We start from the raw sequence: 22,101 nt of genomic DNA, 5'->3' as shown, positions 1-22,101 counted from the left end.
AATGGTGTGTCCATTTGACAGTTACATATTTTACACTGTCTGTCTGTGGTACATCCCCCTGTGTACTGCTTGTATGTCTGGGTCCACATTCATGCCATGTCCATCTTTCAGATGGTGACACATATTACTTCCAAACATTTATTATGGCTTACTACTAGAAATTGGTTTTGCTGGGAAGCATTGTTTTTGGCACTGCACTTGTGAGAACTTGGCCCTGTCTTTGGCAGTACTGGCCAATGGCCACCAGGACAAACCTCTCCATGCATACATACTAACCGCTCTCACACAAATACGACACACACCAACCTAACACACACAGCCCTGCATATTGTACACATGCTACAATCTATCCTGCTACCTTGGCCAGCTCAGATAGTCTGTGCTCCACAGTTATTATACCTACACATACATGTTACTACATATCTACATAGGATTGGGGGGGCACACCTGACTGTTACTACATTTATACATAGGATTGGGGGGGTACACTTGACTGTTACTACATTTCTACATAGGATTGGGGGAGCACACCTGACTGTTACTACATTTCTACATAGGATTGGGGGGGCACACCTGACACTTGTACACATTTCCTATGACTGTACTGGTATTTCAGGTACTCCATTTCATTCTGTATTCTGACCTATCATGCTGACTAGAGGCATATCAGTGTACTACAGGTCTTAGGTTTGATTGACCTACATTTCAGTTTCTGACTTCTTACACTTCAAAACTAACATCCCACTGCATGACCTGTTGTAGTCTGTCTATGTAGGTCTGGGGGGGATGTTCTCCATAGCCATTAATCAGAAGCCTTAGCACAGCCTTTGTTTCTGTTTGTCTACACCTGTCTTGCTGGCTGAGACTGTTGTTGGGTGTGTGAGCCTCTCTGACTGGCATGTGTGTGTCCTATGGACACACATGTGACCCAGCAGATTTCCTGCAGTGAGTTTTGACAGCTTGTCTAGTACTGGCTACTATGGTGACACCAGTATTTGTTACAGATCTCATGCTGCCACTATAGGTGTATACTATCTGCTGGCATCCCCTTGCATGCTCACATCCATACCATAGATACAAGTAACAACACATACTACTCCATTCGGCAATTGATAGGAAGAGTGACTTACCTTGTGGCTGTGCCAGTACTGAGGATGGTGCTGGAGGGCTGACTATGTCGGATGCACATAGTAAACTCCCTATACATGGTTAAGCACAGGTAGTGTCATGTTTGGCATCCCTTTTACTGTATGTGCGATCCAGAGAGAGGTGTCATTCCCTGGGTTCCTACCATGTCAGTGTATGTGCTATGTGTTGCCTCTTTGCCATGGCCTGGGCATACTGGGCATGCCTCCTTCTGCCTACTGGGGCAGGCTCAGGTTGTTCCTCCTCCGATTCACTCTGTGCCTGTGCAGGCCTTGGCAATGGTGGGGGGCTGTGTGTCCCTGCCCCGTGCTGTTTCTGCTGCAGTTGTTTCCACAGGATCATATTGTGTAGCATGGCACATATGATGACAATTTGGAGACACATAGCTGGTGAGTACTGCAAGGCTCCACCGGATGTGCCCAGGCACCAGGATAGTGACTTGAGCATCCCAAACACATGCTCTATTATGATTCTGGTCTGTGCGTGTGCCTCATTATGGAGTTCTTGTTTGGGTGTGAGTGCATTTCTGATGGGTGTCATCAGCCACAGCACCAGTGTGTAACCAGCATCCCCCACTAGGTGGCTATAAGGGATGTCACCACTGGCAAACCTCTGGTACAGCTGCATCAGATACCAGATGTGGGAGTCATGATAGCTTCCAGGGCAGCCAGCACACACATTCATTGTAATGCCCTGAGCATCGCACATGACCTGGCAGTTGAAGGAGGTGAAGCCCTTGCGGTTGATGTAGACCCTACCCCGCTCACCGGGTGGTGCTTTGATGCATATGTGCGTGCAGTCTATAGCACCCACTACCTCAGGGTATTCTTCTATTTGGTGGAAGAGAAGCATATTGCTGTCCAACGCCTCATGGTTGCTGTGAAAATATACGTGCTCACCGGCATGTGCTGACATGGCATCCAGAAACTGGTGGAGTATCCTGGATGCTGATGCCTGTGAGATCCCCATGATATTCCCAGTTGGCCATTGGAAGGTACCTGTGGCTAGTATTTCTAGGCCGACACATACCTTGGTATCCACTGGGATGGGGTTCCCTCTGTTAGTTCGGTGTGTCAGGCATGGTCAGCACAGCTCAACAATTTGCTGTAGGAGGTCCCTGTCCACCCTATAGCGATCCACTATCTCCAGCTCATGTAGCCCCTGGTAGGTTACCCTGGGTCTGTACACTCTTCTCCATTTCCTCACTGTGGGTTGGTCAACAGCATTCTCATCCTCACCACCCTCAGCCTCTTCCACATGTTGATTTATGATAGCTGCTGCAGCCCCTATCATTTTGTTGCTTTTGCTTGGTAAAAATTCCCTGCTTGTATACACCAGTGGTGTAGAGTTTGTGAAGAAAACAGAGGAAAAGGTGTTTGCATAGTTTATAGTGGTGTGCTGGACTGGGCTGGGCTTTTGCCTGTGTAATTTGCCAATTCTGATACATTTCACCTGCCAGCTATGCTAGTTCTCCTAGATTACCTTCCTACTGCTGTTTTCCCTTCCCATTGCCTTCCTGTTTAAGCCTGGGAGTGTGCCATGCAAACACAGTACCCAGATGTGCATGGAGCTGCTATTTCCTGGTTTACTTTTTTTTTTCTTTAAAACACTGTGCACAGCACACACACCCATTTAGGCAATGTAAAGAGTGCTAGGCAGCCTCAGACACACCCCCTTGCCTAGCTGTGTTAAGCTAGGAGCAAACCTGAGCCACAGGGCTCCAATCCACTTACAGTATGGCTGACACCCCCCCTATGATTTCAGCTAACTCCTAGGCTTGCACCAAGCTATTCCTGCTCATACACTGTTGGGAGCTGACTAGCATGCAGAGAAAATCTGGAATTCACTATCATTCCCCTCATTTGCATAGGATTGCCTGCTAATGCATAGTTACATGTCCCACACTGAGCCTCCCCCCTTAGCAACCACTATTCACTGGCCATGTTGTCTTCTGCCTGCCATTGGGTATAATGGCAGAATAGTGATTTTAGTTAGAATGCTTATTGTAGGTTTATTTTCTTATTTTCCCCCCGATCCCACACACACTGACCAAACTTATAATAGAGCGTGTGTTTGGGTTCCAGTGCCTGGATATATCTGGTGGAGCCTTGCAGTACTCACCAGCTACATGTACTCAAATTGTTATGGTATGAGCCATGCTACACAATATGATCCTGTGGAAACAGCTGCAGCAGGAACAGTACGGGGCAGGGCCACACAACCCCTACCAGTGTCAAGGCCTGCACAGGTACAGAGTGACTCAGAGGAGGAACAACCTGAGCTTGCCCCAGTAGGCAGATGGAGGCATGCCCGGTATGCCCTGATCTTGGCATAGAGGCAAAGGATAGCACATACCCTGACACATGAGGGACCCAGGGAATGACACTTCTCTCTCTTACCCACACATACAGTAAAAGGGATGCCAAACATGACACTACCTGTGCTCAAACATGTATAGGGAGCATACTATGTGCACCTGACATAGGCAGCCCTCCAGCACCATCCTCAATACTGACACACCCACAAGGTAAGTCAATCAACTTACCAATTGCCTAATGGAGTAGAATGTGTCGTTACCTGTATCTATGGTATGGATGTGAGCATGCAAGGGAATCAGGCCGCTGAATGGTATGCCAGCAGATAGTAGACACCCATAATGGCACCATGAGATCTGCAACAGATACTGGAGTCACCATAGTAGCCAGCACTACACAGGGCAACAAAACCCACTGCAGGAAATGTGCTGGGTGGTATGTGTGTCTATATGACTTACAAATGCCAGTCCGGCAGGTTCACATTCCCAACAAGCATCTCAGCCAGCAGGACAGGTGTAGACAAACACAAACAGAGGCTGTGCTATGGCCTCTGAATGATGCCTATGGGTAACCTCCCCCCAGACCTACATAGACAGACTACAGCATGTCATCAGTGGGATGTTAGTTCTGGTGGGTAGGAAGTCAGACACTAATATGTAGGTCAACCAAAGATAAGACCTGTAGGACACTGATATGCCTCTAGTCAGCATGATAAGGTAGAATACCAAATAAAATGGAGTACCTGTCATACCAGTACAGTCATAGCAAATGTGTACAAGTGCCAGGTGTGACCCCCCGGCCTATGTAGAAATGTAGAAACAGTCAGGTGTGCCTCCCCAATCATGTGTAGAAATGTAGTAACAGTCAGGTGTGCCCCCCACTCCTCTGTAGACATGTAGAAACATTTAGGTGTGCACCTTCCCCCATTCCAGTGTAGAAATATAGTAACAGTCAGGTGTGCCCCCCCAATCCTGTGTAGAAATCTAGAAGCAGTAAGGTGCCCTCCCCCACAATCCTATGTAGAAATGTAGTAACAGTCAGGTGTGCTCCCTACCCTATGTAGACATGTAGAAACAGTTAGGTGTGCTCCTTCCCCAATCCAGCATAGAAATGTAGCAACAGTCAGGTGTGCCCCACAAATCCCGTGTAGAAATGTAGAAACAGTCAAGTGTGTCCCCCCACAATCCTATGTAGAAATGTAGTAACAGTCAGGTGTGCTCCCCCACTCCTATGTAGACATGTAGAGACAGTCAGGTGTGCCCCTTCCACCAATCCAGTGTACAAATGTAGTGACAGTCAGGTGTGCTCTCTCCCAACCACTGTGTAGAAATGTAGAAACAGACAGGTGTGCTCCCTCCCCCAATCCTGCGTAGACATGTAGTAACAATCAGGTGTGCCCCCTCTCCAAATCCTGTGCAGGAATGTACACACAGTCAGGTGTGCTCCCCCCAACCCAACCTAGACATGTAGTAACAGTCAGGTGTGCCCCCACAAAAAATATTTAGAAATGTAGTAACAGTCTGGTGTGGCCCCAATCTGATGTACACATGTCGTAACAGTCATATGTACCCCCCACAACCCTATGTAGAAATATAGTAACATGTATGTGTGGGTATAATACCAGTGGAGCACAGTTCTCCAGAGGTGGCCAAGGTGCCTGGATAGGTTGTAGCATTTGCACAATATGCAGGTCTGTGTGTGTTAGGTTGGTGTGTGTTTTATATTGTGTTAGAATGATCAGTATGTATGTATGTTGAGGTAAGACCTGGTGGCCATTGTCCACTACTGCTGATGACAGGGACAAGCCCTCACAACAGCAGTGCCACATGCTAGCAGTAAGCCATTGTAAATGTATGGTGGTAATATGTGTCACCATCTGAAAGACTGACATGGCATGGCTGTTGGTCTAGATATACAAACAGTACACAGGAGAAAGTACACCAGACATACAGTATATATTGTGTCACTGTGAAATGGAGACAGTCTTGGAATTATACATACAGGTATGCATCACATTAACTGGTCCTGTAGTAGGGGATACCGGTGATGTCTGCTCGAACACTTGCAGATCACAAAGGAGGTAGGACTGATGTATTTGGAAACAGCTGATGTACCTGCACATGCCAGCATAACTGGAATGCCCCATGCATATCTGTGTGTCAGATGCAAGTAGTGTCCATGGCACACATGCACCCAACTCATGCAAACACCACAACAGGTACCTCTCCGGTCATATCTCTGCTGTGGGGAATGGGTACAATATGACCCCACCTGTATATGACAATAGTGTAAGAATGCGGCATGCAGTGCAGGTGTCCCATGCAGGTGTGTCCCTAGCTGTAGGTAGCACCCTGCCAGCATTCACACCACCTGATCAAGACTGATAGAAGGTATTGGCATGAACACTTATCACAACTACCCTGTCACCCAAGGGGAATATACTGTATGGTGGTCTGAGACTGTAGGACTGACAGAATGCAATGGCCTGCCACATCTGGCCCACAGCAACACCTAATGGCCCACAGGCCCCTGCCAAAGGCCTGTGTCTCACATGTACTTCCAATGCATGTTATGTCATGGACACCCAAATAACATAACACACTCCACATAAGCCACATGCAAGGCCATGTGGACAAATCACAGTAACATGTCCACCATGTCCCACTGCATGAACTGTGGACCAACACACCTGTGATGGGGTGATACCCTTAGTGAAAGTATCAGAGAATGCATGCATAATGTACAGAAAAGGCTAGAATAACGGGGAGTGGGAGCATGGGCAGCATGGAATGTGTATGGTCTGACACCAAGCTGTGTGCACAAACTATCCCTGGCTGCAAACACATAAATGGGTAGCTACACACCTGCCCATACACTACAAAAGGGGTAATGTCCTGATCTATGGCCCCCTCTGGGTAACCTGTGTGAATCTGTACAGCTGTGAGGTATTGCCACAGCAAGATAAGGCCATACTGTCATGTTGATGGATGTACAAGTATGGGATCCTCTGTCAGCACTGTACCAAGGTGCTGAACTGGATACACAGACCCAGCAGCAAGTGTTTGCAGCTCCCCCTCCAGGATGGCATAAATTAACATGAATATGTAGGTGCCTGCCCACAATACCAGACACAGCTGCAGTCACCCTTGTCCCCCAAAACATCACTGTGAGCAAGAATGTCCACCTGACAGTACATGAGGACAGAAAACATCACAGTGTATAACAGTACACGTCTGAATATCCCTGCTAACAGCAGTACCATGCAGCTGAAGCAGCACAGACACAATCACCTACAGTACACACTATCCCCTGCACAGTTTGTCCCAATATTGCCAAATGATTGACAAATACCCTTCACAAACAGCTTGCTACCTGTAGGTGTACAATGCAAAGGTCTGCACTGGAGTACAGACTACCTGGAATTGATCCACACATTCAGTACTGAAGGGCATACTGGGCATGCTCACACACATAGAGAAGTGAAGGCAATGTCAGGCAACAACATACTGAAAGGTCATACTGGGCATGCTCACACACTTCAAATAAAGCCCATGCCTGCAAACAACAGTGGACCATACATATCTGGCATTTGCAGATGTTCATGCATACACTCCTCAGTATGCACCAGTCATGCCTTGCACACAGATTGGATAGGAATGCAGACACATATCCAAGGACAACACACTCACCAGGCACACAGCCAAATGGCTACAACCACATGATCTGTAAATGTCACTCACTGTAGAAATTAGCCACTGGTATCCATCAGCATTACAGACTATGTGATTACATTGCCCTCCCCATAGTCCTACTATGACAAGCCTGCTGAGGTCATCCACTTTGAAATACACCTTTGGGAAAGGTGTAGCCCAGTATTCTCTGTGTGATAAAGTAGTTAGGTAGGAGTTCTAATCCCAGACATGGCAACTGTGTGTGCATGTGTGTATGTCTCTGTCTGTGTAGAGAGCAATGCTTTTTAGGCTAGTCACATGCACTACAATTCAAATGCCCCACTTTGGCAAGGCTGCTGATGTCATCCACTGTGAAATACACCTTTGGGAAAAGTGTGACCCAGTAATCTCTGTGGCGTGTACTATAACTGTGTACTGCTGTAGTGTGATAAACTATTTAATTAGGAGATCTAATCCCAGACGTGGCAACTGTGTGAGTGTGTGTGTCTCTGTCTGTGTAGAGAGCAATGCTTTTTAGGCTAGTCACACTCACTACAATTCAAACACCCTACTTTGGCAAGGCTGCTGTTGTCATTCACTGTGAAATACACCTTTTAAAAAGCTGTAGCCCAGTAATTTCTATGGTACATCCTATAACTGCATATGGCTGTCGTGTGATAAACTAGTTAGGTAGGAGTTCTAATCCCAGACATGGCAACTATGTGTGTGTCTCTGTGTAGAAAGCAATGCTTTTTAGGCTAGTCACACTCATTATAATTCAAATGCCTTAATTTGGCAAGGCTGCTGATGTCGTTCACTGTGAAATACGCCTTTCAGAAAAGTGTAGCCTAGTTATCTCCATGGTACATCCTATAACTGCGTACTGCTGTAGTGTGATAAACTAGTTAGGTAGGAGTTCTAATTCCAGACATGGCAATTGTGTGTGTGTGTGTGTGTGTGTGTGTGTGTGTGTGTGTGTGTGTGTGTGTGTGTGTAGGGAGCAATGCATTTTAGGCTAGTCACACTCACTACAATTCAAATGTTTACTTTGGCAATCCTGCTGATGTCATTCACTGTGGAATACACCTTTGGGGAAAGAGTACTCCAGTAATCCCCGTGGCACATCTTATAACTGCTTCATGCTGTAGTGTGATATATAACTTGGGTAGGGGTTATATTCCCAGACATGGCAGTTGTGGATGTTTTTGTGTGTGTTTCTATGTCTGTGTAGGGAGCAATCCATTTTAGGCTAGTCACATTCACTACAATTCATATGCCCTACTTTAGCAATCCTGCTGATGTCATTCACTGTGAAATACACCTTTGGGGAAAGAGTACTCTAGTAATCCCCGTGGCGCATCTTATAACTGCTTCATCCTGTAGTGTGATATAGAACTATCATAGGGGTTCTATTCCCACACATGGCAGTTGTGGATGTTTGTGTTTTTGTCTCTGTCTGTGTAGGGAGTAATGCATTCTAGGCTAGTCACACTCACTACAATTCAAATGCCCTACTTTGGCAATCCTACTGATTTTATTCACTGCGAAATACACCTTTGGGGAAGGAGTACTCCATTAATCTCCAAAGCATATCCTATAACTGCGTAGTGCTGTAGTGTAATAAACTAGTTAGGTAGGAGCTCTAATCCCAGACATGACAGGTGTGGGTAGTGTGTGTGTGTGTGTCATTCATATCCTGTGTTGAGGCGGGTGTGAGTGTGTAACACCTGGACTCAATGTGGAGCGGGTTTTGAAAATTCCTTTTATGGTGGCCCTACTATATATATCACAGTGTCCACCATACAGGGATAACAGATGTGAAATAGCCGAGAGGCTGAGGTGCAAATCCATACCCCTACATGTGACATCAGAGGCCAGGGCAAACAAAGTTAGCAACCCTTGTATTACCCAGAGAACACTCTCAACCCATGTCTCATACACACACACACACACACACACACACACACACACACACACACACACACACACACGTACACACATGCACACACACGCACATGCCCACGCACACCCACGCACACCCACACACACCCACACACACACACACTTACATACGCAACAGCCTCTATGTTGGTAGTACCCTGCATATTGCCCACTGATAATAAACATAATGTGACTGCAGTGGGCTACAGAGGGCATGGCACCCTGTCCATTACTCCAATAGGCACATACATGCTGACAGTGCACCTTTCCTATGGTCCCCACTGGACACCTGAAACACCTGTGCTGCCATCAAATGTGACGCACAAAGGACATACCATGCCTGAAAAACATGCCCTGTATGGACAGATGCCACTGACACCAGGGAATACTGGTACCATGCTATCAATGTAGGTGCAGGGTCAACCTGCTGTCCATCAACAGTTCCTGCCACATGAGGCCAGGACTGGCACATCTGATGATAACAATCTTTGTACACAACATGGGCCAGACACCCCAGGTACAGTTCCACATGTCACTGTACATGCATGTGGGAGGTATGCACATCCCAGACACAGTCCATGTCATGGACTAAAGAACACATACATGGCAAGCAATGCACAGCATTTGCCACATGCAGTAGTCACCCAGGTGACTGGATGGTGAAAACAATACCTACCTGTGTGGACAAATCCAGACACTACACCCCAAAGCCACACTGCAGACCATTGTCATGTGGCCTGATGCCAAGGTATACCCATCACCTAGCCTTGTATAGCCATCTCGCACAGTCGACCACTACACACCTGTGAAGCAATGCACCCATGCATGTCAGTGCTGGCACCCTGTGTCTGTGTGTGTGTTGTATGATGCCTATGATCACATTTACACTCACTACAACTCCCATTGTGTCAGACACCTCCACATACCCTTTGCCCTTATAACCTCTGTATGACCCCTGCGGTGCATGTCATACCTGCACAGTACTGTGTTGTGGCAATCTCACTAGTGATGAGTTGTAGTCCTGGCCCTGCCAAGTGTGTCAATGTGTGTGTGTCCCTGTGAGAGTGTGGCTGTGTTGATGCTGACACCTGTTCATGCAGACAGACACGTGTACTACACCTACCGTATAGCTACCATATCACTGTTGCAGATGTCACTCACCATCACATATACATTTGGAGGGCTCTTCAACACGTAACCTATGTGGCACATCCAATAACTGCATGAACATGTGATAGCACTAAATAGTCATCAGGGGTTTGATACCCTGTACTGGTAGCTGTGTGACACAAACATGCTTATGTTTTACTCTCCCACCCCACCCTGACTTATCTTTGCCTCTTTCTGCCTCTCTCACTCCATCTCTGGTGGATGTGGATGCTTACACCTGCTTTGCTTAGGCAGCAGCATGTGTATTTTAAGTGATGCTCATGATCAGCTGATGGCCTCTGCACAAAGTGCAGCCCTCCTCTATGTGATTGCATGTGAAGCAGCTGTTGCAACATTTCCATAGCCAATTGCATGGAAACACACTCCAATATCTAGGAACATCATGTTGGCGTTGGGCCTTTTCATTCACTGTGAGCAGGAACTGAATCTGTTGTTTGGCAAACAGCATCACAGATGGATTGGGGATTTACCTCTAACAACATACACTGTGGAAACAGGCCAACACACAGGAGGTGGATGTGCCTGACCTGACTACAGACTGTAAGTACTGCTATACTGCATTTGGAGTAACGGTTTAACAGGGTGTGTGTGGATATGGTTGTCCTACATGTTTTAATACCTGTCATGTCAGTTCTATGTTTATGAGGAAACCCCCATCTGTAGGATCTTCTGAAGACTGGGCAGTGTGTGGTGACTTTTGTTTCATGTGTTACCCACAGAGCATCTATCTGTGAACTGCAGAAGGTAGAATGAGGATTGCAGACTGTAGATGGTGACAGCCGTGAGAGTTACTGACTTCATATCCCTCATAGGACATATGTTGCAACAAACCCTGTTACAACAGTAAATGTATGAGGTTATCACAGCAGCATGTTAATATTGGCCCTGTGTTTGTGCCTCCAGCCACAACTCTGTCAACCTTTGTACATATGTCATGCAGTGAGAGGTGCATATGTGCTGTACACCATATTTAAAAACATCATATCTGATAACAAGCCAGTGAGATATCAGAATGCTACACATGCTATGTATAGTAGAGGTTATATGTGATGAAATAACCTGGACATTCTGTGGTTGTGTGTACAGTACTGAGGTCTGTGTACTTATGGTGACTGTCGACAGTGTGTGTGTTGTTAATATGTACCTTGGCCTGTGTACAGACTGTGGTAGATGTCATTGTTCTTGGTCCTGTTCTATCTGATGTTACATGCTGCTCCACTGTATGTTACCCTATCGGCTTACATGTTTGTAGTGTCAAACACACAAATGTCCCATGCCACAGACAGGCATCAGACCACACTGTGTAGCGGCCCAGTATATGTAGGGCTAGTGTGTGAGTGGCACATATGAGGATGGAGTCAAACAGATAGTCCATATACTGTAATATTATGCTAGCTTACCATATGTGGCTGTGGCTGTGTTCATATTGGTTGTGTTTATGCACTTTCACACAGGTGTCTGTTACTCTGTGCTGTAACATGCCTGTAGAGCCTGCTATATATGCAGGTACATGTGTATTCCCCCATAAGAAATGTAGGCCAGTGTTGAGCCAGTCTGCCTGTAGCCTGCACAGCACTTTGTTGCATGCCGAGCAGCTCAGTGTACTTACCCAGTGAGATGTCATGTCCAGATACTTGCCAGCTGAACTGCTGCAGGCCCACCATAACAGTCATGTACGTCAGACAAAGCAGTGGGATGCTGTACAGTTGTATGCCAACAAGTAGTGAGTAGTATGTGGCTATGGCACGTCTGTACCAGTGGTTATTATGTGTCAGGACAGACAGGGGTGTGTGAATGCATAACCTTTGGGGGCAAATGTATACCAGTAGTTACGTGTTATACCCATCTACATGGCTGTTAACATCCACACTGTCAGGCTTGGTCCACATGTCTTGTACTAAGGAGCTCTATGTATACCTCTGGATTGCCCAGAGTGTGTCAGACTGCCCACATATATTGGCTATATCTCTGCTGTAGTCCACAGGAGCATTGCTTTGCTAGCAGTGGCACTGTGCTATGATGTCCTTAGGATGTCTGTCAGTAGCCAGTGGTGAACATGTTAAAAGCAGATGTGACCTCCCACACACACCATGTCTGTGAAGACAATCCCTATTACAGTAGCAATAGTCTACAAATATACCTGCAATACATACCTGACATCCCCTTGCACTACGAAGTTGGGACTATAGGGGCTGAGGTAGGGCTCCACTCCATGTTCAGGACATATGGTGGACATATATGTAAATATAATTATCCAGATATCTGTATAGATATATACATATATACATATCGACATACATAGATGGATATGTATATGTACATATATATATATATACATATAAACACTCAGATATATACATATACAGAAAAATATATGTCTACACATATACAGATAGCGATACATATGCACATATACGTATGGATATCTACATATATATTAACAGTAGTAGGTATATCAGAATAGATATGTATGCACATATAGTGATAGATATCTACATATACACCAACATAACTAGGCATATCTGTACACATAGGATGCGCATACATATATAGCTATATATACATATATGTATATATGTAATCCGCGGTGGTGCAGTGGTAGCATTGTTGCCTCACAGCAAGAAGTTATCCCGTTTGATTCTCAGCTAGTGTGCGGGGAGTGCCTTCTGTGTGGAGTCTGCATGTCCTCCCTGCGGGTCGGGTGGCATTCCAAAAGACATGCGTGAATGGGCGTGACCTTCATTGAAGGTTGGGTGTCAAGCTGGCAACTCATCACCGTGAAAATCTACTACCAATCATTAGCGGACCGGAGTTCCGCTGTGGCGACCCCTAACCGGGAAAAGCCGAAAGACAACAACATACATATATGTATATATTCTTTAAACTGCGTAGTTTTGTTGTATTTTCATGTTTTAAATGGAAATAGGTGGGGGGCTTCGCCTCCCACACCCCACAAATGTGGGGGGCTGTGCCCCCCACACCACCCCAACTATATATACCAACTCCAGGGTTGCACAACATTGGGGAGGGGGACAAATCCCTGTTAAATGCCTTGAATACTGGTTGTCGATCAAATGAGCTGTCGACCAACTAAATGTCGATCAAATGGTCTGTCAACCTTATGAAGTAGGCCCATATATATATATATATATATATATATATATATATATATATATATATATATATATATATATATATATATATATATATATATATATATATATATATATATATATATATATACATATATATATATACATATATATACACACATATATATATATATATATATATATATATATATATATATATATATATATGTGTGTGTGTGTACATACGAAGAGATGTACACATGGCCATATATATGTTGCACTATAGAGATGTGTATACAGGCATATGTATGGGGTATACATGTGAACGTACATGTAAACATTTATAGACTTATTATATGTATATAACTATATTCCTGTCATGTGTAAACCTCACGGTTGTGTATACCCTCCCAGATGTATCTCACCGTATGTATCTGCTATGTGTACATTATGATAAAACAACATATGTGATGCAACAGTCATATTAATAACAAGGACTACACAATTTAGGAAGTAAAGGCAATTGTTCAATACTACTCAATATATGTATTGACAGCTGTATTGGTAAAACAATAGCTGTTATCACAGTGGTCATGGTGTAGTGGTTAAGTGTTGTGATTTTAGTGTACAGGGTTCAAGACCTGCAAGGGCTGTTCATTTTGTTGCTGAGCAGAACAAGGGCTGTCGGATGCAGAGTGGTTAAGGCAGTTTTGAGCAGCAACACCCATTGCCATAGCCAGTTGTGGCTGCTGTATGGGATATTACATGTACCCTGTTGAGCTCCTCCCCATACCCGCTACATGAGCCTTGCAATACCAGCACAACAGTATTTTACAAATAGGTTGATAGGCATGGGATACCCATTGTTTTCTGGCATGTGTGTGTAGTTGTGCATGTCCATATATCTGTAGGGTACAGCATTCTGAGGCCATGTACTCCTATTACAATATCTATTGCCACACAGTAGTAAAGATAGTGTTGTTGCTGCCCATAGGCGAGGCATGACAGTGCAACACCCTACTACGCGTGTGGCATGTGCATTAGATGCATATCCCTGTAGTACCACTGTTGGGGTATACTATCAATTGTATTGCAGTCGTGGCCAATGTGTGATTGTGGGTATGGCAGAGTGTCATCATGGGTTTAATGAAGTAAATTATCCACTGGGGGATGCGGGTGCTGTGTGCACTGTCATTACACCAAGGTACACCCAGTATATGTCCCATGTACCACATTATGGTTACCACTATCACCATCAATCATACAGGTAACTGATACCACAATCCAGGCCAGTTATGCATGTGCTGTGTGCAGCCTACCTGTAACACATTGGACACATGGTCAAATTAGTTAGCAGCGATAGGCCCTGGTATTATAGATGTGTGTCTGCCTATGTGTCTGTTAATGTGTAGGTAGTAGATACCAGGTTCTCTCACCACGAAATACTTCAAAGTCTCAATAATAAGTCCAATTGGAACCAGCATAAAACAGTCCAATACAATCTCCAAAAATTATCCAATAGTAATCCAAAAAGAAAATTTATTGAAGTGAGCGCTTTCGCGTAGCACCTACTACGCTTCATCAGACAGAATAAAATCACTAAAAACTTCTACTTAAATACTAAATGTGTCAAAAAAGGCACCAAAATTAATGACCATAATTGGTTAATTAATTAAATTAAATTAAATTAAATACATTCAATTAGGTTGGCCTAAGCTTGGTTCACATTCAGTTTTAAACTAAACTAATACATCATGTTTTCAGTTCATATAAACAGCGACAAAGTGTCATCTAGACTAATATTAGATGTTAAGTATTTCAATCAAGAGCACTGCCAACTAAAGAGCTAAAAAATTTTTTATATATATATATAAATAGTTTTATAATTAAAACACAATAATATATGTAATATAAAACCACAATAATATATGTAATATAAAAAACAATTTTATAAAAGAATGACCATAGTGAATCAAAAACTGGTACATAACTTGTTAGCCAGTTATAAATACCTGTTGATGGTGATGAATATGAAATATATAAAGTTGTGTATGGAAAGTATAGGAACAGTCAACAATCATTAAATGGAACTAAAACTAATAAAGACATACAATTACAATAGATTCAAATATTGTACTTAGATTTGTAATATGTTAAATAATTAATTAATGTTAACTATTAAATATTAAATAGATAAATAACTCTGAATGTAAATAAAATATGTATAAAAATATATATATGTATTACTCTGTATAAATAAATACATACTCTATTTAAGAGGTGTATGAAGTTAAAATAATGTACAATATAATGTGTAAGAAACTCATCTAGTTTCTAGAACAGGTTTTATAGAAATATAACTGTTTATACCAGGGAATATGTGGGCACTTAGTCTTAGGATCCATTTTAATTCTTTATTATTCAGGTGTATGGTATTATTACTACCTCTTTTGTTGATCGTAACTATCTCTAAAACTCTAAAGCAGAACTTGTGTGAAGGGTGCTCTATTATATGTTTTGCCAGAGCATTTTGTTCATTTTTTCTCCGTATGTCATACAGGTGACCATATATTCTATCTTTCAGACATCTTTTTGTTAGCCCAACATAAAAAGCCTGGCATTTTTTACAAGTTGCAAGATAAATGAGTTTTTTTGTGTAGCAGGTTGCAAAAAATCTTGGTTGAAAAATGTAATTCATAGTAGGATGTTGAAACTCTTGCACTTCAGAAATAAAGTTACATCTATTGCAATTGTGACAAGGAAAGTATCTGTTCTTTTACTAATAGGAATGGATGCTGGATGAGTAAAATGAATATCATTACACAGTATTCTTTTAAGATTTGGGCTGTTCCTATACATAAAGTGAGGTTTATCTCCTACAATTAACTTAGTGTTTGAGTCCATGATTAAAATCTTCCAATTATTGTAAAAAACTTCCTTAATACTATTTATGTTGCTAGTATAATTTAGGGTTATAGCAACATATTTTGTTTGTATATCCATACTTTCTCTTTTCACGTTTCTAATAGACTTGTTATCTATCTGTATATTATTAATAATGCTGTTTTTGATGTTACTGACTAGGTATGGTTGGTAACCTCTCTCATTAAAAAGTTGTTCTAAACGATCTGCTTCAGAATGCAAGTCATTATCATCCTTACAAAGTCTTGTTAACCTAATGAATTGACTTTTAATTATCCCTGGAAAGATGTACCTGGGATGCATACTATCGAAAGTTAAGAGGGTATTCTTCCAAGTAGGTTTTCTATAGAGTGTGGATACAATGGAGCCATCATCAGTGATACTAAGTGTTATATCCAAAAAATGAACCTTCTCATGGGAGCATTCCATGGTAAATCTAACGAAGGTCGAAGTGGTTTCTAAATAGGTTAGAAAGTCCTTAAAATCAGTTTCTGTTCCCTCCCAGATGATAAAAATATCATCCACAAAACGTTTGTAAACTTTTATTTTAGAGAAAGAGGGGTGGTGGAATAGGCAACTCTGTTCCCAGTTTAGAACAACCAAGTTGGCATACGTATTGGCACACGGAGTGCCCATTGCCACCCCCCATTGTTGTATGTAATAACTATCTAGAAACATAAAAGCATTATTATTAAGGACTAAATCTAAAAGTTGGCCTATCAACAATTGCCTATTATTAGTAAAGGAAGTTTCTTTTAATAACAATTCTCTTATGGCTTCAATGCCTAAGTCATTGGGTATAGACGTGAAAAGATTTTTCACGTCTAAAGTAACTAAAAGATATTCATGCTCATTGAGAGTTAAATGTATATCTGATAGGTAATTCAAAAGTTGATATGTATCTTTCAAAATAGAAGAAAAGGAGTCAACTATAGATCTGAGTAAAAACTCAATGAAGGATGATATGTTGGCAGTGACCCATTTGTCCCCCGATACAATAGGCCTTAATGGTATGGGGTACTGGTTCTTGTGTATTTTAGGTAATCCCTTAATTATTGGTATGGTGGGATTATCAATTAAAAGATAATTGTACATCTGTTCACTAACTTGTCTACACATTAAAAGATCATGTAAAACATCATGTACATTTTTAATTATTCTATTGATGTCATGGGGCATTACTTCAGTATAAGTGGCATCATCTTCAAGCATTAAAGACATATTTACATTATAATCAACAGTATCTAAAATAACCACCCCACCACCTTTATCAGCTGGTTTGATGGTAATTTCATTACAATTCCTTAAGTGTTGTAGTGAAGTAAACTCTTCTGGGGTGAGATTATAAAAACATGGTTTCACTCTGTTTGAAAACAAATGATAAAAATCTTGTTCACATAATTTTAAAAAACATTCAATGTTAGGTGAAAAAGGAGGCATAAAAGTACTTTTGTGTTTAAAAATAGTTTTCTCACTAACATTAGTACAACTACATCTGTCTTTAAAAAACAATTTCAATGCTACCTGTCTGCAAAACAGTCTAAGGTCAATAAGCACCTGGCTAATGGTGTCAGGGCAAGCTGGTATAAAATTAAGTCCTCGGTTCAATAATGAAATGTCAGAACCAGAAAGAGAATAGCCAGAATAATTATATAATAGCTCAGTCACATTCTTGTTCTTCTTATTGGATTGTAATTTTCTCTTGAAAGTTTCCTTTTCCTTGGCCCTCGACTTGTTGATCGACCCCTGTTGTAAAACTGTTGCTTCATGGGGTAAGGTAAAAAAGAAGAACAGGAAGGATTATCAGTGCATAAATCCTTGGGTCTGGCTCCTAAATTACCAGATGAATGTTTCAGTGCTTGCTGATTAGGAGGGGGCGTGTCAGTCACAATGGAAGACGTAGCACTAACAGCTTCCAAGGAAGAAGCTGGTAATAATTCATTATTCCCCAATGTGTTGCTTGTACTACAAACAGAATTATCTGTAGCAGATTGAATGTTATTAGATAAATCAGTTAAATGTAAATTTCTTATACCTTCAGTGTCATTTACTGTGTTCAGAGCAACTGTATTGCGTTTCGGCCAAACAAAAATCTGTCAGGAGGTAAAATCATTAAAATCCCTTTGCAGTTTGCGTAACTTAGTTGCTTTGAGCCTCTCACTATATGCATTAACTTGTAGGCAAATGTTATGCATTTTCTTAACACAATCTTCTGATTTAAACGCCACAGCCCATTTAAGTCTTTATAAGTAAGGTCAATTTTGCTACGTAAATCAGTTTCTAATGGATTAAAATACTCAAGCAGTAACTTAATGTACCTGAACCCAAGGTCAGTATTTAGGTCCTGCCATTTCTTTAGGAGTGTGGGATGTGTCTCTCCATAGGTCAGCATGCAGAGGACCCTCATCCCCCTCGGTATGATACGTTGGTGTAGGCATGCCTCTAAATGCTGTCTTTGCCAGGCGTACCGCTGTAGTCTGTACATATCATCCTCAAGCTCCTTTGATGTAGTATTGAACTCCATAATATCGTTACCTTCTTCATTATTAGAAACAGTGTTGTTGGTGTGTGACAGATCCAGAGCCAATAAAGGGTTTGCTTCTTGGTGTAGAAGTCCCATCCAGATGGTTGAAGCGTCCCTCGTCCCTGGACAATAATCTAATTCTATGTTTGCAGTTTCCATCGCGTGCTATCAGTGTAATAGCCAAAGCGGAAAAGTGAGAAGTAATATAAAAAACACCCGATAGCTGAAGAGAGTACCTGTAGAAAAGAGGCAGACAAGGTAGTAGATACCAGGTTCTCTCACCACGAAATACTTCAAAGTCTCAATAATAAGTCCAATTGAAACCAGCATAAAACAGTCCAATACAAACTCCAAAAATGATCCAATAGTAATCCAAAAAGAAAATTTATTGAAGTGAGCGCTTTCGCATAGCACCTACTACGCTTCATCAGACAGTATAAAATCACTAAAAACTTCTACTTAAATACTAAATGTGTCAAAAAAGGCGCCAAAATGAATGACCATAATTGGTTAATTAATTAAATTAAATTAAATTAAATACATATATTTATATTACTTCTGTCTGTTAATGTGTATATGAAGGTATGTCACACTACATATTGTCCATATACACCCATTACATCCCCCATTAGCATAATGTACATGTCTGGGGATATTCTGCATGTAACATGTAACCCTAAACGATGTATGATGTGTGCAATGTAAGCCACACACTACAGTATCACTACATAGCTGGATAGGGGTCTAGTCCCAGTGTTGCCAAGTTGACAGTGTGCATGTATGTGGATGGGTCTACATCAGATTGCAGGGTATACACACCTCAGTGGGTCACCTGTCCATGTGGCACAGGCAATAACCATTTTAGTAACATGTGATGTGTTCAACTGTACCCCAGATATGTCACAGCCATGGTGTCACCACAGTGCCATACCCCATTGTGGAATATGACTGCAGACCATCCTTGTGCTGACACATGCACACTTACAACACAAATGGATAACATTATGGAAACCACAACCAACCAGTGCCACTAACAGCTATAATGCATCATTGCTGGATGGCTATACTATCTGCCATATATGCATTACACTTTACTCCTTACATTTACTGCAGTACTGTGGTATACTGTAATACAGTCACTGTGTGCATCAGAACCATATTAGTCTGTCCCTGTATGGATGGTATGGATGACAGGGATGTGGCACAGGTATCATCATATGCACAGGGTGTGATGTTGGTTTGCCAGAGGCTGAGGTTGGGCCATACATTTGACACTATGAGTGTGGGTGAGGGGTGTACTGTGGTGAGCTGGGCCGTGGGGCTGTGGTATGTATAGATATGGGGTTGCCCTAGGTGTGTTTGCATAGTCTGTGGGTATGCATGCTCACGATTCTGCCATGTGGCTGCCCTACACAGGTGTTTATAGACAACTGCAGACCATACCTGACAGGGTGTGCAGTTCACTGCATCTGGCCATGGACACATGGACTGTGCCTGCCAGGGGTTCCATGGGCATGTTCAGATATAAGCCTCAATTTGCTACTCTCACCTGCTGATGTCAAATGTCCACTGGTACCAGGCCCCTCCTGGGACTGGCCAGGACCACGTGCATGTGGCCTGCTGTGGTATGGTGTGGACAGCACCCCCCCACACACTGCTGGGGCTGGTACTGCCACTACGGGAGACCCTTGGTGTCCTAGCACACCCACATTGACTGCCAGCTTTTGGTGTTGCTGGCCTACATCCATGCAGCCATTGTCACACTCCCACCACACGTTCAAGCATGGACAGACCACGGTCGATGAGGGCCATCATCCCACCTGACCATCTATCCATGAACTCAGTTAACGCACAGATGGCACCTGCCAGTTCATGGGTGTTGTCACTTGCAGATGTGAAAGCAGCCCTCTGCAACCTTAGGCCCTGTCTGGTGTAATGTTCTATACATCCCTGTGCCTCCATGACAGCCTGAAACGTGCGCCTGCTGGTACCAGATATGTTACCTCTGCCAGGGGCATGATATCCAGGGACCCTACCACGAGCACCCTGGGACATTTGCATATGTGGTGCCCTGCTGGACATCCGGCTATACCTGCTGCTACCAGACAGAGTAGGCATGGTTACCACACTTCCCTGTGCACAGCCACCAAACACCAGCTGTCCCTCTGCTATGGCCACTGGTGATGGAGTATGTATAGGCACGGAAACTGTGTGCAGTGGTGGGGTTGTTAAAAGGGGGATGTCAAATGACGGCACTGTTTCGGCCGCTGACAACACCACCTGAGCCTCAACAGTACTATCATCATCTTCGGTGTCAGTACGGACACCAAGATTGCATGCAGGAGGGACCCTGAACCACCTCACTACCTGTGGGGGAAAACAGCAAACACACTTTAAAACCTGTGCAGCATTGCCTAACAGTACACTCACACACACACACACACACACACACACACACACACACACACACACACATATCACCGTAATACCTACCTGTCCGTGACTTTACAGACAGTCCCACATATATTTCCATGTGTTACTCATCCTGCATCACACTTGGTAACATACACACATTGATACCACTCATTAACATATCAGTCCTCTAAATGCCTAGACAAGTAAGCACAACACAAGACCTGTTACTACATTACCTGCATGACCTGTGTGTAGCTGTGGTAGATGGCCTCACTGGTGTCATTCAGTGTTCACCCTGCATATATCCGGACATCATGAGCATGGTCCCTATATGTGTGGGCTACTATGTTCACTCCATAATATCACACACTGTTGTGTCATGTGTATGTATTGCTCAGTACATGCCAGATATCCTGCTCAATCAGCCTATCATGTGACAACTGTAATTTATGGATACACTCCCTGGTGTTGACTAGTACTTCCCCAATGCAGCTCTAGTGCTGCATACGTGGGTTGTAGGTCACCTCTCTGCTGAATGCGATATTAGGGGTATACCAAGTGTCTACCTTCCCTCTCAGTGCCTGTTCCATGCTACAGACCTTATTATACTATGAGCTGTCCTGTGATTACATACATGACAAATATTCCTGGTGTGTAATGTGGCAGTCCATGTACATGTACTGCACATCCCAAAGGGAGGTACTGCTGTATGAACACCCCACAATTACACATGTGCATATATGGCCACCCACACAAACACACACACATGCACACACACACATCCTACATGCATCAACCTCCCTCCACTTCACCAGAGTGGCCCTACAAGCTAACTAACCACCAGGATGCACACACACACACACACACACACACACACACACACACACACACACACACACACACAC

This window comes from Protopterus annectens, chromosome 17.part0, assembly GCF_019279795.1.
Source record: "Protopterus annectens isolate FY-2018-M chromosome 17.part0, PAN1.0, whole genome shotgun sequence".
Classification (NCBI taxonomy): Eukaryota; Metazoa; Chordata; order Ceratodontiformes; family Protopteridae; genus Protopterus; species Protopterus annectens.
Note: the sequence above shows the minus strand (reverse complement) of the source record.